This window comes from Lissotriton vulgaris, chromosome 1_1 (assembly GCF_964263255.1).
Source record: "Lissotriton vulgaris chromosome 1_1, aLisVul1.2, whole genome shotgun sequence".
In the NCBI taxonomy this organism is placed as follows: Eukaryota; Metazoa; Chordata; class Amphibia; order Caudata; family Salamandridae; genus Lissotriton; species Lissotriton vulgaris.
This window is the reverse complement of record NC_141685.1, coordinates 1,362,602,289-1,362,617,833: the sequence shown is the minus strand read 5'-3', so window position 1 is coordinate 1,362,617,833 and position 15,545 is coordinate 1,362,602,289.

The window sequence follows — 15,545 nt, the reverse complement described above, 5'->3', positions numbered from 1 at the left end:
AACCCACTACAAGTAGACCTCCTGGCGATACATCTCCCAGGAAAGGACAACGTGAAAGCGGACAGACTCAGCATACAGACATCAGCATCCCACGAGTGGGAAGTCAATCCACAGGAAATGCGAAAGCTGTTCAAGAAGTGGGGGACCCCACAAATAGACCTGTTTGCAACACACCAGAATGCAAAATGCCAATACGTCGCATCCAGACAACCAAGTCAACAATCCCAAGGGAATGCCCTATGGATCAGCTGGTCGAAGACATTTGCCTACGCTTTTCCCCCAATACCACTGATGCACAGGGTGCTCAGCAAGTGCAAAAGCAGCAACATGACACTAATACTGGTAGCACCACAGTGGGCCAGGCAGTCCTGGTTCTCACAAATAGTGGAGATGGCATAGGGGCCACCACACAAGTTCCCAAAAAGAAGAGAACTACACTCTACGCAAAATGGAAGGGTGCTTCATCCAGAACCAGAGAGCCTCAGCCTAGCAGCCTGGCTCCTGAAGACTTGGAGGTCGCGCACCTGAAACTCCCAGAAAGCACACTGGGGGTGCTGCGGGAAGCAAGAAGGCCCACCACATGAAAGTGTTATGTGGCGAAATGGAAAAGGTTCACACAATGGTGCATCAGGGAAAAGCTCCAAAAGAAAACCACCAGGGAATCAACAGTGCTAAAATACTTAACACACTTGCTAAAGAGTAACCTCAGCTACACTTCGCTAAGAGTACATCTGGCAGCAATAGTAGCCTATACTAGAGGAGAAACAGGGAAAACTTTCATTACATCCCAGGTGGTGAATAGATTTCTGAAAGGGACCAAACGTATCGCCCCTCCAAAAAAGGATGCCATCGCCAGCATGGAACCTCAATGTAATTTTAACACAACTCATGAAGGCACAGTTCGAACCCATTCACAAGGCTTCTCTACATATGCTCACCATAAAGATGGCTTTTCTGGTGGCAATCACCTCGCTACGCAGAGTGAGCGAGTTGCAAGCGCTAACAGTACAAGAAGCCTACATTCAAATTCACAATGACAGGGTGGTCCTGAGAACAGACCCACATTTCATGCCAAAGGTGGTGTCAAAGTTCCACATCAGCCAAACAATACAGATACCAAGTTTCTTCCATAGACCATCCACAAGCTCAGAAAGAGCACTGCACACGACGCTGGAAAAGCAATGATGCATTACATTGAAGGGACCAAAGATTACAGGAAAACAAAACAATTCTTTGTGTCTTTCGCCAGCAGTTTCATGGGAAGACCAGTAACTAAGAACACCATTGTGCGATGGAACGCACAAACAATCCAATTCTGCCACAAGCAGGCAGGTCAAGAATTAAAAGGAGCAGCACAAGCTCACTCTACAAGACAGAAGGAAGCAACGATAGCGATCCTAGCAAACACGCCCATCCGATACATCTGCATGGCAGCAACATGGGCTTCAGTGCACACGTTCACTAAACCCTACTGCACAGATATACAGATGAACAGGGAGGTGCAAGTAGGACAAAAGTGCTTCAACATATATTCAACAACCAACGCTCATCTTCCACCCAGCGGCCGCAAAAATAGCAAACCGCTACAAAGTCTATGCACAGCATAGTAAATCCAGAAAGATTCACGCTGCAAAATGAATAGTTTCTTACCTGTCAGTGTAGTTTTGCAGCTTGAAGACTTTCTGGATTCACTAGCGAAAAGAGCCACCTCTGCCAGAAAGATGAGGCAGGAGGGAAGGATAAATGGAAAAAGGATTAATAATAGTACAATCCAAACAAACAGAAAGAGAAAAAAAGATGGCGCCCAGAGGTGGGAGCTTCCGGAAGAAGCGAGCCGACGTCACAGGAGGACACCAAATGGTGGAACGTCGACGCCCACCTGGGCCACGAAAAAAGAGAAAAAAGACTATGATTCTGGGCCCAACCACTGGACCGTGGAGTATTGCACAGCATAGTGAATCCAGAAAGTCTTCAAGCTGCAAAACTACACCGACAGTTAAGAAACTATTCAATACTTTCCAATAGCAAAGTCCTGTGTGTACTCCACAAGATCCACCACCACTGAGGGGGATTGAGGGGAAATCAAAGGTGTTGCTGTAGTATTTTGAGTCAGTGGGGTGCAGGTGGTAAATGGAACTGTGATGACATTGACTGAAGGATATGCTCATGACAGAAATCAGTTGACCTGACTGTGCTCACCTGTTAATATATTTTTAATATAACCACTTTTATATTTATTCTACAGAATTTGTTTGGGCTCTTTGCAAGGAGCACCACTGGAAAGTTCCAAATAGTGACCAATGGATCTTTAACAAGTGCACTAATACAAGACAGACTTTTTCACCACATCAAACTTTAGAAGCTTTGTTGATTTTGATAGCAATTGCAGGTTCAGATGCATGAGATGGACTGGTAATATTTGTCACGTTTTTCTAAATCAATTCTAATAATTTGATAGACAATTACTCCACTCAAATGTGTGATGCAGACACTTTTACTACTAATGTGCTTATAAACTTTGATTTAGATAGCAATATATCTAAAAGTGCAGATGCCAAGAGATGGACTGGTTATATTTGTCATGTTTTTCAAAATCTCTTCTGATAATTTGATAGACTATAACAGCATTCAAACATCTGATGTAGACATGTTTACTAATAATGTGGTCTACAATTGTTACATAAGTTCAACCATTCGGCAAGTTTCTTCTATCAATAAAATGTCATCTCGCAGTCCACCTGCATCTCGTTAAGAACATTTCACAAGTTAATTCCACAAAAGTCTTGTACAATGTGTTTAGCAAATTGTTTTTCTAAATTCTAACATTCATAGTCTGGTGGAAAATCAAATCAGGAGGAAAGCTGTTATCTGGCGACTAATTCAATTTTGCACAATTGTTCCTTCTGGGTAATCTGAAAACAAACACATGTCTGGGTACACATCATAAAAATTTTGCTGAATGCATCACTAAAGAGTTTGTAACAGGCAGATTATAATCATTGACTCAGAAGCATGTAAAAAATAAAATTTAGTCTGAAAGGCCCGTAAGGCAACATTAAGAGAAGCCCTGTGCAAGCAATCAAATCAATCACTATAAATTAATCTGAGTGAATGTGACTAGTGTTCAATTAACATTCACTTTAAATTCTGCTAGTCTTACTTGAGTCTTCACAATCATTGCCGTTAGTATTCAGATATTGCTCACTAAAAAGTTGTCACAATAAATGAGAAATCTTTCTTGAAATGGCACAGGAGCTGCAAATAAACCCTAACAGAATACCACTAAGCTTCAAATACTATTCTTCTAGAATACGACTAGTCTTCTTTTAGCAATCAATCGAAGTGTTCATTATGTATTTGAAGGGTAGTTGAATAGAACTAGTATTCCCTCATTTGCATATTTCGGCTTGTGGGCATACTACAGTCTTCATGCATACTAAATAAATACTATATTTTAATAGTAAATGAATACCACTATAAACACTGGAATCACATTAAGTTAAGTTCTTCTAAACTTGCCAAATATTCCACCCTATGATACACACTTTGCAGTTTTCCACAAATAAATGTTTTGCTAGTTCAGAAGGATCAGAAATCACACATGGTGCTGCGCCGTGGCAAATGTTAACTACTCACCTGATTGTTTCACCCAAGTGTTATATTGGTACTAGAGAGGCAGAGCGTCTTGTGAGAACAGCATTAATGTGTGATGAAATAGCAAAATAGTATTGTCACAGAATGCACTACATTTGCTGCATCACTTTCACTGTGCTCCCTAATTTGGCCTTCCAAATGTCTCTCAATCAATCAATCAATAAATCATTTGTAAAGTGCACTACCTTTACTACTTTCTTTCTTGTATCTGTCGGGATCCATCTGTATATCATGCGGAGCATGCGGAGGGTGTTGAAGCAGGATGATGAGATGGCGTTGACTTGCTTGGTCATTGAGAGCGTTGAGTCGAGGATGATTCCCAGGTTGCATGCGTGGTCGGTGGGTGTCGGGGCTGCCCCCAGTGCTGTCGGCCACCAGGAGACGTCCCAGGCTGAAGGGTTGGAGCCGAGGATGAGGACCTCCGTCTAGTCCGAGTTCAGCTTCAGGCGGCTGGTCTTCATCCAGTCGGTGACGGCCTTCATTCTTTCGTGGAGGTTGGCTTTGGCGGTGATGGGGTCCTTGGTGAGGGAGAGGATCAGCTGAGTGTCGTCGGAGTAGAAGATTATGTTGAGGTCATGCTGTCGGGCTAGGTGTGCGAGCGGGGCCATGTAAATGTTGACCAGTCTGTGAAAAATCCCTGGGTATACACTATCGAAGAAGTTCACTCTATTTTCATACCTTATCCGTCTAGGTGTTCATACACTCATGCTCCTACCAACACAACCCAATCAATCACGGTGATGGTAAATGGTCAATTTCCACACTAAAATTGAACGTTCACAGTCTCTTTAATAAAAAACCATAAAAAGATCTATACACATCAACAAATTAAAATTTCAAAGAATAATCTATGAACATATACCTTGGAAAAACAGATATTCAAAACAATTCAATATAGACATTGGGCAAGCACAATTTCATTTATCTAAATTAATGTATCAAAGTTATAAACATGTTAAAAACAAATATAGCAAACAGAAATACTATACAATCATAAGAAAAACCCCTACACAATACGGCCTTTAAGTTCCTGCGCCACTCTAATGTCTAGATCCAATGGTCTTAAGTTGATTCGCACGTGGTATAGTTAATAGTACCCTAAATGTGTTAGTATATATTTCTTCCCAGACCCTATTTGGATTCTACACACAAAAAAAGGAATGCGTCGACGCGTTTCGGTGCTGTGGGCACTTGATACTGTAGCACCTTCTTCAGGACTGTCGTTTCTTTGGGGTCACCGGCTTCAAGGATTACTACTTAACACCCTCTCTGTAAATACATAGGGAGACAAGCAAGGTATCACTACTGTAGAATAATTCGTGACACAATTATTAATCTGCAAAAAACACAGTTGATGGACAGAATGTAGAACAATGTCATACATTCAACCCAATACAAGGATCTGGGCCTAAATGGGCTGAGGGAGGAACCCTGGGGTGCGCTACAGATGATCTCTTAGGCTATGGAACGGACTGGGGGGAGGAGGACGCTCTGGGTTCTGCCAGAGAGGAAGGAGGTGGTCCAATCCAGAGGCTTGTCTCGGATACCTGCGGCGTGGAGGCATGCACGTAGTGTACGGTAGTAGGCAGTGTCGAAGGTGGCAGAGAGGTCTAGGAGGATGAGTGCTGCGGTCCCGCCATTGTCCAGCAGGGTCCTGATGTCGTCGGTGGCGGCGATGAGGGCAGGCTCAGTGCTGTGGTTGCTGAATATCAATATTGTGACGCACTAATATCATTGACAAAAAATCGAGAGACAAAATATCAAAAGGTATGTGTATAGATTTTCTGTACCGTATTCCACATCTGAGTACCAAAAAAACATACACATATATCTTCATTTATGTGGAGTTAAGAATGGCAACTATATACGTCACTCTGTACATTTACCATTCGATATTTTGTCTACTGTTTTACTGTGCCACAATCTTCTCCTTACCCTCTAGAACCCTCCTGAGAGAACATTTTGCCCCTCAGATTTTCTACCACAGGTTGTGCTATGTGATTTCATTTGATCTCTGCTCAAATTCTACTGTCTCTACTCAATCTGGATTGGATTTGAGAGTTTTCTTCTTCTCAATTAATAATTTGGATCACTACCTACTAATTCTACATCTTCTGAGAAGGGCTGACAAGGAAAAAATGGGTTTATTTAGAGCCTGTGCCACCTGTTGGAAGAAAAGACCATATACAGATGGTCCTCATAAGGATTGCATCTACTGCCTTTATCCAGACCATCAGGGAAAGGATTGTAAGGTATGTCATACCTTTTCAAATAAAACTTTGAGGGATAGCGAAAGAAGTCTTTTACTATGGCTTTAAAAGCTAAAAGCCTGGAAAGTCATGTCTAGTGACAGTGATGAGAAATCTTCTACTTCTAGGAAATCTCAGAAAAGAAGCAGATCTCCTCAGGCTCATACCTCAAGGGAAAGACCTGAGAAGGCCCTTAAAAAGACAACCAAAGGTTCTTCTGGGCGCAGTCCCTCAAAATCTCCAAGCAAGGAAAAGGAGAGCAAGGGTCATGCATCAGGGGTTAAAAATGCCAAGAGGACAAGCCCTGAGCCCTCAGAATCACCCCCTAAAGTCAAGCATTCAGCCAAGAAGCCGGCTTCTACATCTCCTGAGGGAAGATTGGAAAAAACTAAATCGTCGACGAAGAAATTGTCGTCATCAGCGAAAAGTGAGGTAAAACTTGCTTATTCCCGTCGACGGTGGCACTGTCGGCGACAGTGTCGACGCCGAGATCAGGGACGATGACGATGACTATGGCGATCTCGTCGACGAGAGAAACCCCCCAGAAAAAAGAGTATTTACCAGGAAAATGACAATTACCCCGGAACTTACCTCTCCAAGTAAGGTGACACCTCTGGTACCATCTCACCTTTTGGAGGAAGAGGAGTCAGACGAGGAGGAGGATGGTGGTGGTCCTTTTGGCTACGCGAGTAGCCTGTCGCAGTTGCATGTGAAGTGCCAGGGAGATGACTCGCAGGATGAATATGAGGACTATCAAGAACGTCCCCAGCAACATTATCGCCAGGAGTTTAAGAAGAGGTGGTGAGCGTTCCATCTTTATTGCGAAAAGATTTGCAATTTATGCTGGAAGATTATAAGAAAAGACATCCTGTACCTCATACCTCTCAAGAGTTACAAGTGGATATGCCTCAACTACGACCTAGGCCAAGTACATCGGTGAGAAGGCGAGAGATTTTACCAGAGTCCTTGCCTAGATCTCCACTACCAAAGTCTCAACAAGAACCAGTGACCACGGATGATGATCAGGAGGAGGGACAGATACCAGACCCTAGCAGAGAGTGGGATGATTATCTCATTTCATCACCTTCTTCTCCTTCACTGAAGCCTGTCGACTCACCACCGGAAGACATCAGTGGGTTTCATAATTTAATGGAGAGAACTACAGATTTGCGCTCACCATGTCATCTGACAAGGTAGAATCTTCTTGTACGACTTCAGTAAGCCATATCGTAAAGCAGTTTGGTCTCTCCCGATTGTCAATCATCTATGGGAGGAAGGCCTGAAGGTCATGGAGACACCGGCAACTGTGACTCCAGGACACGAAAGACTAGACAAAAAATATAAAGCGCTTTCGGATGCTCCAGCTTGTCTTCTAAGACACCCCAAGCCGAATTCAGTTATAACCCAGGCGGCTCTGCAGAAGTCACCAAATCCATCAGCTCCTATTATGACACCTCCTGATAGAGAGGGTAGGCTTTTGGACAATGCGGGGAAGAGGTTTTCCTCAATGTCTGCCCTACTGGTTAGAGCGGCGAATGCCCTGGCCATTCTGGGCAGGTACGATAGGCAGATGTGGTGTGACCTCTTGCCTTACAAAGACTGCATTCCAGAAGCTGATAGACAGGAGGCCAAGAAGATTCTCCAAGAAGGGGAAAGTACTTCGGCTGGTCATTGATTGCATGATGGCCATCGTGACAACGGCCTTCAGATCGTTGGGTGGAGCAGCAGTCCTACGTCGACAAGGATAGCTAAGAGCAACAGCGTTTAGGCCTAAAGTCCAAAATAAAATCTTTGACCTTCCTTTCAATTCGGAAAACATGAAGACGAGGCACTACAAAGTATCAAAAAGGATACTGAAACCGCAAAATCATTAGGAACACTGCAATATCGGAAAGTTCCTTTTTGAGACTCTAAATGTAGAGGCCAATCATCTTATAGAGGAGGGTACCAGCAAAGAAGATACTCTTCTTACCCCACCTCGTCTCAGCCCTACCGTCAGCAGTATACGCAACGTCAGTCAGGAAGGTACACAAAATGTACTCCTTAAGGTAGAAGAGGTCGTCAGGGGAAGGACAACACCCGACGACAATGACAACCTACAAGATCCGGCTACACTTATCCCTCTTACGTCACATGGTCCCCTGGGTAGAAAAATTGCTTAATATCTCGTAAATTGGCAGCAAATAACAATGAACCAATGGGTCCTCAACATTATACAATTCGGACACACTCTAGAACTTTTACAAACGCCCCCCTGTACACCACCAAAGCATCAAGAGGTCAAGCACTTACATCAGACGCGTTCGGAAATTTGGACAATGCTCCAAAAGGGAGCAATAGAACCGGTACGAAATCCCAGAAGGGAAGAGGATTTTATTACTGTTTTTTTCTAGTCAAGAAAAACATTCTCCAATGGTGTCCTATTCTAGACCTCAGATCCCTAAACACCTATCTCAAAAAACAATCTTTCAGGATGGTTTCCCTTCAAAACATCCTTCTGCTTTTAAACCCAGAAAATCATATGACCACATTAGACCAACAGGATTTCCAGTGCAATAGAATACTGTGAACAAGCAGCTGCCAAACCTTTGAATGCACGAGTTCGTGCCCATTCGACAAGAGCAGTGTCCACCTCTGCTGCTTTGTTTGTGGTAGTGCCGATGCAGGATATCTGCAGGGCAGCGACCTGGAGAAATATGCATACCTTCACCAGGCATTACTGCTTGGATACAGCCGCAGAGAGAGAGAGAGATGTGGCCGTGGGAGAAGCGGTGCTGAGAAACATTATTCAAAAACGGTAAGCCATCTTTTATATCCCTCCGTCCTTTTTTTATTGGTTACAAATGCACATTTTTTATTATTATGTTTGGTAAGAGTGGTTGCAATACTAATATGCAGAATTCTAAGTTCAATATGTATAAAAGATGATGTCTTAAGTAACTATACTGGATTTGCATTAAAAAAAAAAATTAAATGTGCTTTATACTACTGATCGCTATTCTGTTTCAGGCATGTGAATCTATGAAAGCTCCAATACTGGAGTAAGAAAACAAGTTACTTACCTGTAACAATAGTTCTCCAGTATTGGAAGCTTTCATAGATTCACATGGGAACCACCCTCCTCCCCTGAGAAGCTCACCTCTGATTTAGTACAGAAGGTATTTATTTATTTATTTATGAAATTTGTAAAGTGCAACAAATGCCCTAGGGCGTCTCGGCGCTGTGAACATGGCAGAAAAGGGGGGAAGGTTATTGATTGAACAGCAAGGTTTTGATTTTTCTCCTGAAAGCTAGCAGAGTGGGGCTGGACCTGATGTCCAGGTCGAGGGAGTTCCAGAGTTTGGCTGTGGAAACCGTAAAGCGACGATCGCCCCAGGAGGCCGTTTTAGTGCGTGACATCATGAGGGCGTTAGTTGATCGTAGAGATCGGTTGGGAACATAAAAAGCTAAGGAGTTAAGGAGGAAACGGGGTCCTTGCTTGCGTGAGGCTCTGTAGGCTATACAAAGCGCCTTGAGTTTGATACGGTTTTTAACGGCTAGCCAATGGTAGCCTTTGATGACGTGGGCTATAGGTTTAAACTTGGGAGTACCTGACAGCATTCTTGCAGCCGCGTTCTGCACCGACTGTAGTTTACGGATGACTTATTGCTGGGCATTCATGAAGAGTCCGTTGCAGTAGTCCAAGGAGGACATTACAAATGCGGTGACCAGAGTTTTTCCTGAGTTGGAGGGGATGTAAGGGAGGATTTTTTTAATGGATTTTAATTTGTAAAAGGAGGATGAAACAATGGTGTTTGCCTGAGCGGCAAAGGTGAGTTTGTCGTCAAGTAGTATACCTAGGTTTCTAACCTTGGTGACTGGGTTAGGCGGGAGACCTAGCTCAATGGGCCACCAGGAAGTGGACCAGGTCGGGCTGAGCTTGCCAAACATCATAACTTCCGTCTTCTCGGAATTCAGTTTTAAACAGTTTATTGCCATCCAGTTGCTGATGGCGTTCATGCCTAGCTGGAAATTGGCTGCTACTTTCTGTCCATTGTTTTTTATGGCCAGGACCAACTGAGTATCGTCCGCATAGGATGTGAGGCTTTATGGCACAAGTACGTGAAAATCTGAGGGGCAAAAGGTTCTCTCAGGAGGGTTCTTAGAGGGAGAGGAGCTCTGATTGGTTCAGGGAAAAGTTTGGTCTCTTTTACATAACAAAGGTTATGGGTTGCAAAAGGGGAGTAGGCCTAAGCCTCTTTTTAATTTGCTATACTACTAAGAACTGCTTTTTTATGTACCGGAGACTCCCGTCTTGATGACGGGGAATAATTCAGGCAAGTGATTCTATGACCGCTTCCAATACTGGTTACAGGTAAGTAACTTGTCTTCACTTTGTTTATATGAATTCATTATCTGCATCATGTGGGAATAGAGCCCCCAAGAGCTTGGCTGTCATCCCACTATGGATGCTTTGGGATTGCCACAGAAGAGCAAAATAGTTCTGCAAATCTAATTCATTTGCAAGGGGGGCCCAATGGGTAAGGGACATTATGTGCCCCCTAGAGTGTTAGACTGGTGTTTACCAGTTCGCGGTCATATAAATCTTATAAATCTGTATGATTAAAAAATACCTACTGACTGAGACTTCCAAGAGTGCTAGAATTCTGTGGAGTAGCTCCTGTGTGGAAGAGGTTGTGACACTGGAGAAGATACGTGGCAGCTACTGGAGTACAATATTGTATGGCAGCACATTTTTATGAACTGTCTTACCTCTTGTTGTATTTAAAGAGGCACAGTCTCTTCCCAGATAAATCCCCCTTTACCTTGGTTAAAGTTATTCAAATTCTTTTCAAGCCAACATTTAAAACAAGGCAAAAGATACTTTATGAGCTCATGGTGCCTCCACGTTGCTTGCTAGACTGAGGATGGGCAATTGCCTACTTGACCAATCTGACCTTGTACCTTTCAACTTTCAGGTACCAGCCTAAATGCAATCTCTTTGGCTTTTGATTTTGACCACTGACTGATATCACTAACAACATTTATGGAGGATCCCTCACCATTTCCTTTCTGTGGAACATTCAGTGCTGAAACGCCATATCCCACCAGATGACATCCAGAGAACCATTAGAAATCATTGAATAGTAAAGCTTCACCAGCCATAGAGAAACATGAAGGTTCGACTTTTGTGATTTGACGAAGAATGACAACAGCAACTCAGTAGTACAGCTTAGGATAACCTCCTTTGACCTCCAATGACTCCAAGGAAGTACTGCTTTCTCTAGTCTGGGGCTCCTACATCAAATCATTCCCCCATATCAGCCATGGCATGTTGGTTCATCACAACTTGAGCAATATTAAGCAGTTGTTAAATAGTTATTGTACAGCTATGATGAATTTGAAATTGCTTACTATTTGTAAAGTAAATCTGACTCTTTAAAATATGTGTAATGTGAATGTTCTTTCCAAGACTTTACTGAATGTAAACATTGTAAATGTGTTGTTTGTTATGCATTTTAAGGGGCCTTGGAACTAAATAAAGAAAAAATAAGAAAATAAATACTCTTGCCTTTAATGAGAGCTCTCATATATTCTTGGCTACATGACTGGCATAATCCTTCAAGATAGAGTTTCAAAACTAAGTTGGTGTGGGGCATATTGCAACACAACGCATCACTCTTGAAAAATCACTCTCAGCAAGGTATTTATATGCAGAATTTAAGATTTGGATGGAACATGTTTCTTAAATCACATTCACAAGTTTGAAACACAGGGACACACTGGTCTTTGTCTATGAATTTGCTTGGCTCAGACATGTGCAAGAGAAGCAACATGAAGAAAAGAATTCTGTTTATTAGCTGGGCAGTAAACTCTGCTGCACTTACCGAGTTTTTCCCACTCTGCGCTTTACATACAGAGCACAGAGATCCGAAAAACTCTGCATAGTGGCATGGAAAGGAGTATTTTCTCTCTCCCGGCTCACCGAGGCTAGACTATCTCCCTGCGAGAATCCTCAACATGGGCTGTCACAGCAGATCGTTACCGCTCACATTGAGAAACCGGCCACTTGCATTGAGGAAGCTGCTAATCAAGTTAAACATCTGCTCAATCGGCAGAAAGAAGCTTGCTCTTGCGTTGCTTGTGGTGCTGTTCACCCTGTTTTACTTCTGGTGCTAAAAGTCAGCAGTGTGACTTATCTCACTCTGCTGCTTGTGGACCTCCGCGGAGTGCTGTGGAGTTTTTTGTCACTCAAGCCTACTAATTTGTCCCTTGTTTACGGAACCGCTTATGCCAGCCATTAAAAAGCCATGAAGAATCTAGGAAACTACATTTACACAAATCACCATAAAAAACAAATCTATGCTGATCAAATTTATGAATCTTCTTCAACTATTCTTAACCGTCTTCGTTATTTGGGATGTTTCAATGGATAAAAAGAATCTCACTGTTTCAATTATATTGTAGTGTCCTTGAGCAGGGTAACAGTCACATACATTTTTCTTGAGGAAGCAAATAACAAAGTTAAAAAAAGTGAGAGTATCTAAGCCCCTAACTCGCAGGAGAACGTTCGATTTTTACCCCAAATTATTTTTTTGACTCCTGACTCATTCTAAAAAGGAAGAGATGCAACTGAGGATCACATGGCTTCTCTGGCACAAGTCAGAGACAATGGCTGTGTGTCTCAAAATGTCCTTTGTTATAGAGAATGTTCTTGTTTTTTTATAAAAGTGGGAGGGATGAGAACAGATGAGCAAGATGAGGGTTTGGTACTTTTTATGGCAGGCTTATTAATTCATCACTCTCGGGAAGGATTTCTATCCTAATGATGCACCTTGTTACTTTGTCTTTACTTGATATATGAAAACTCATGTTATAGCGTATAGTGCCTCACTAAAGGGCAATACTAACTGCCTCTTGGGGAACCAATTTTTAAGGCCTAAGGAGATTTGATTGTGTGCAATTTGTAGAACAATATGATAGTGCTACGTTTTTTTACAGAGGACTGTATACACACCTATGGTCTGTTCACAAACAGTCCTAATGATCCGCTAAAGGCTGTTGCCCTGGGTCTCCATATGAACTCGCTGTAATATGATGTTTGTAATGCCACCTTGCCAGCATGAGATTGCTAAAAGACTGGACCTCGTAATAGATACTAGGGTGTGGCTTGAGGGCTAGGGCGGCCGACTTTTAAACTGGGAAACCATGTTCGAGTCTATTGGGAGGCTCAAACGTCCTGTGAATCTGGGCAAATCCCTTAATCCTCCTGTGCCCAAAAGCATATAATGGGCTATATAATTTCGAGCCCCTTTTGCCACAGGGATGTAATCTTTTACGATGTTCCTGTGGCCATAGGGGCTTCCACTTATTTACAAGGCAGCGTCAAGCCACTTAGCGTGGCTGAACGCTGCCTTGTAAATAAGGCCCCATTTCATGCTACGCTTAGCGTGAAGCGGGGGGGGGGCAATGGGTGTTGCTGTGGGCATTCCACTGCAACACCCATTGATTCTGAGGCTGGCCCCTATTTACAAGGGAGACGTAAATAGGAGGCATTGCCAGAATGAAGGCCAGGGAAAACCTGGTCTTACCCTGCAGCAATGAGTTTAGTTTCTCCTCGATTTTGCTGTTTTCATGTGTGCTGCGTTGTACAGCACGCATGAAAACAGCAAAAGGCCAATGATAGTTTATGGTCAGGAAGATCCTCCCTCCTGCACAAAAACAATCATTTTTTTAAAATACAGTTTTGCAACTTCTATGTGTGCTGCATTAGGCAGTCTCTGCTGCAATACCAGAGAAGGAGCGTCCTCCACTTCTGCTTTGGTAGATGTGGGGAGTATCTGCAAGTAAAAGGGAGGCAAAAAATAGCCTTCTTGCCGGTTGGTCAAAGTTAAGGTGGTGTGTTGTGTCCTAAGTAGAAAGACACCAGGAGCCAGAATGTATATTTAGGTCTTCTTTATTCAGTCTTCAATTGTAGGTTACATCTGTCTTGACTCCAGCCAGCCTAGTGTGGCACCAGCCCCACTAGGAGCAGCCTGCCTAGCTGCTCAGCCCATCTCTAACTGCAACATTCATCCCACTCAGACACCCAGAAACCTCAAGATGGCGGCACGTTTTTTTCGTAGCGCCGGGTGGCTCCCAGCACGCCTTTGCAGTTAAACGTCCTATCACAAGCGGAAGCGTCCATCATCTGAAACTTCGTCACAGCTTCTCAAAAGGACGAGCTTGGAATGCCACATGAGTCTCTACAATTCAGGTAAGATTCCATGAGCTGAATGTAGCGCGCGCCTCAGATTTTGAATGTACCAAACAGCGGTTATAAAAAAAAAGGTTGAACGGTGCAGGAAAGCTCACCTCAAAAGCGCTGTAATCGTACAATAGAGCAATTTCCTCAGTAATGTGCTGCATAACCAATAGAAAATAAAAATGAAATAAACTAATGACAGATTCAGTACTCAAACACCACTTCGGCTATAAAATGCCAAAAGTAGTGCTATATTTACAACAAGGGGTGGTGAGGGACAGAGTCTCTGAATTAAGCAGAAAGCTCTCACCCAGTCAAGAGATCAGGGCTAGATCCAACACCGTTTTTTTAGCTCACTGCACCATCCCAGTTTCAGAACCTGGCTGTATGCAAATTAGTCTGTTCCTGTCCCAGTGCATGATGGGAACAGGGCAAACCAAACTACAAAAGCCAATTCTTACACTGGGAAGGAAACAATCTCCCGGGGACCGGTTTCTGGCATTACAGCCGCCTTCGGCCCGGTTTGCTTGAATCCTGATGGTGCAATGAGCAAGGGTCTCACATCTGAGAATACCCTTCCACGCTTAGGGTGGACAAAATATTTACAACAAGGGGTGGTGAGGGACAGAGTCTCTGAATTAAGCAGAACGCTCTCACCCAGTCAAGGGATCAGGGCTAGATCCAACACCGTTTTTTAGCTCACTGCACCATCCCAGTTTCAGAACCTGGCTGTATGCAAATTAGTCTGTTCCTGTCCCAGTGCATGATGGGAACAGGGCAAACCAAACTACAAAAGCCAATTCTTACACTGGGAAGGAAACAAGCTCCCGGGGACCGGTTTCTGGCATTACAGCCGTCTTCGGCCCGGTTTGCTTGAATCCTGATGGTGCAATGAGCAAGGGTCTCACATCTGAGAATACCCTTCCACGCTTAGGGTGGACAAAAATATTTACAACAAGGGGTGGTGAGGGACAGAGTCTCTGAATTAAGCAGAAAGCAGCGTCGTGTGTAGACTCCAGGATCACCAAAAGAGTGCACCAACTGCGAAACGCTGGCAATCCTACACATGCAGAAATTATGCAAGAAACGATCCGTGTGGTTCTCTGCTTCAATGCAGATGGGAACCAACATGCAGACACACCAAAGTGCCAAGAGACACCAATCAGGCACTTCGCCTCTAGAATAGAAATCCATAGGTTGAAAAACCAGGGCAGGTCTCATGTTTCTTAAAACGCTTTTCTTTAAACAGGCTGCTGTACGCTAGCACATACAATTAAATTGATGTACTGACTTAGGTAGAAATACTTGACACTCGCCTGGTTAGAATTCCTTTCAGGAATCAAACATTGTCCTTCAATGCAACTACTGCACGGATATTGTTGTGACAATACTTATTCAATAAAAGTCACTATGGTCTT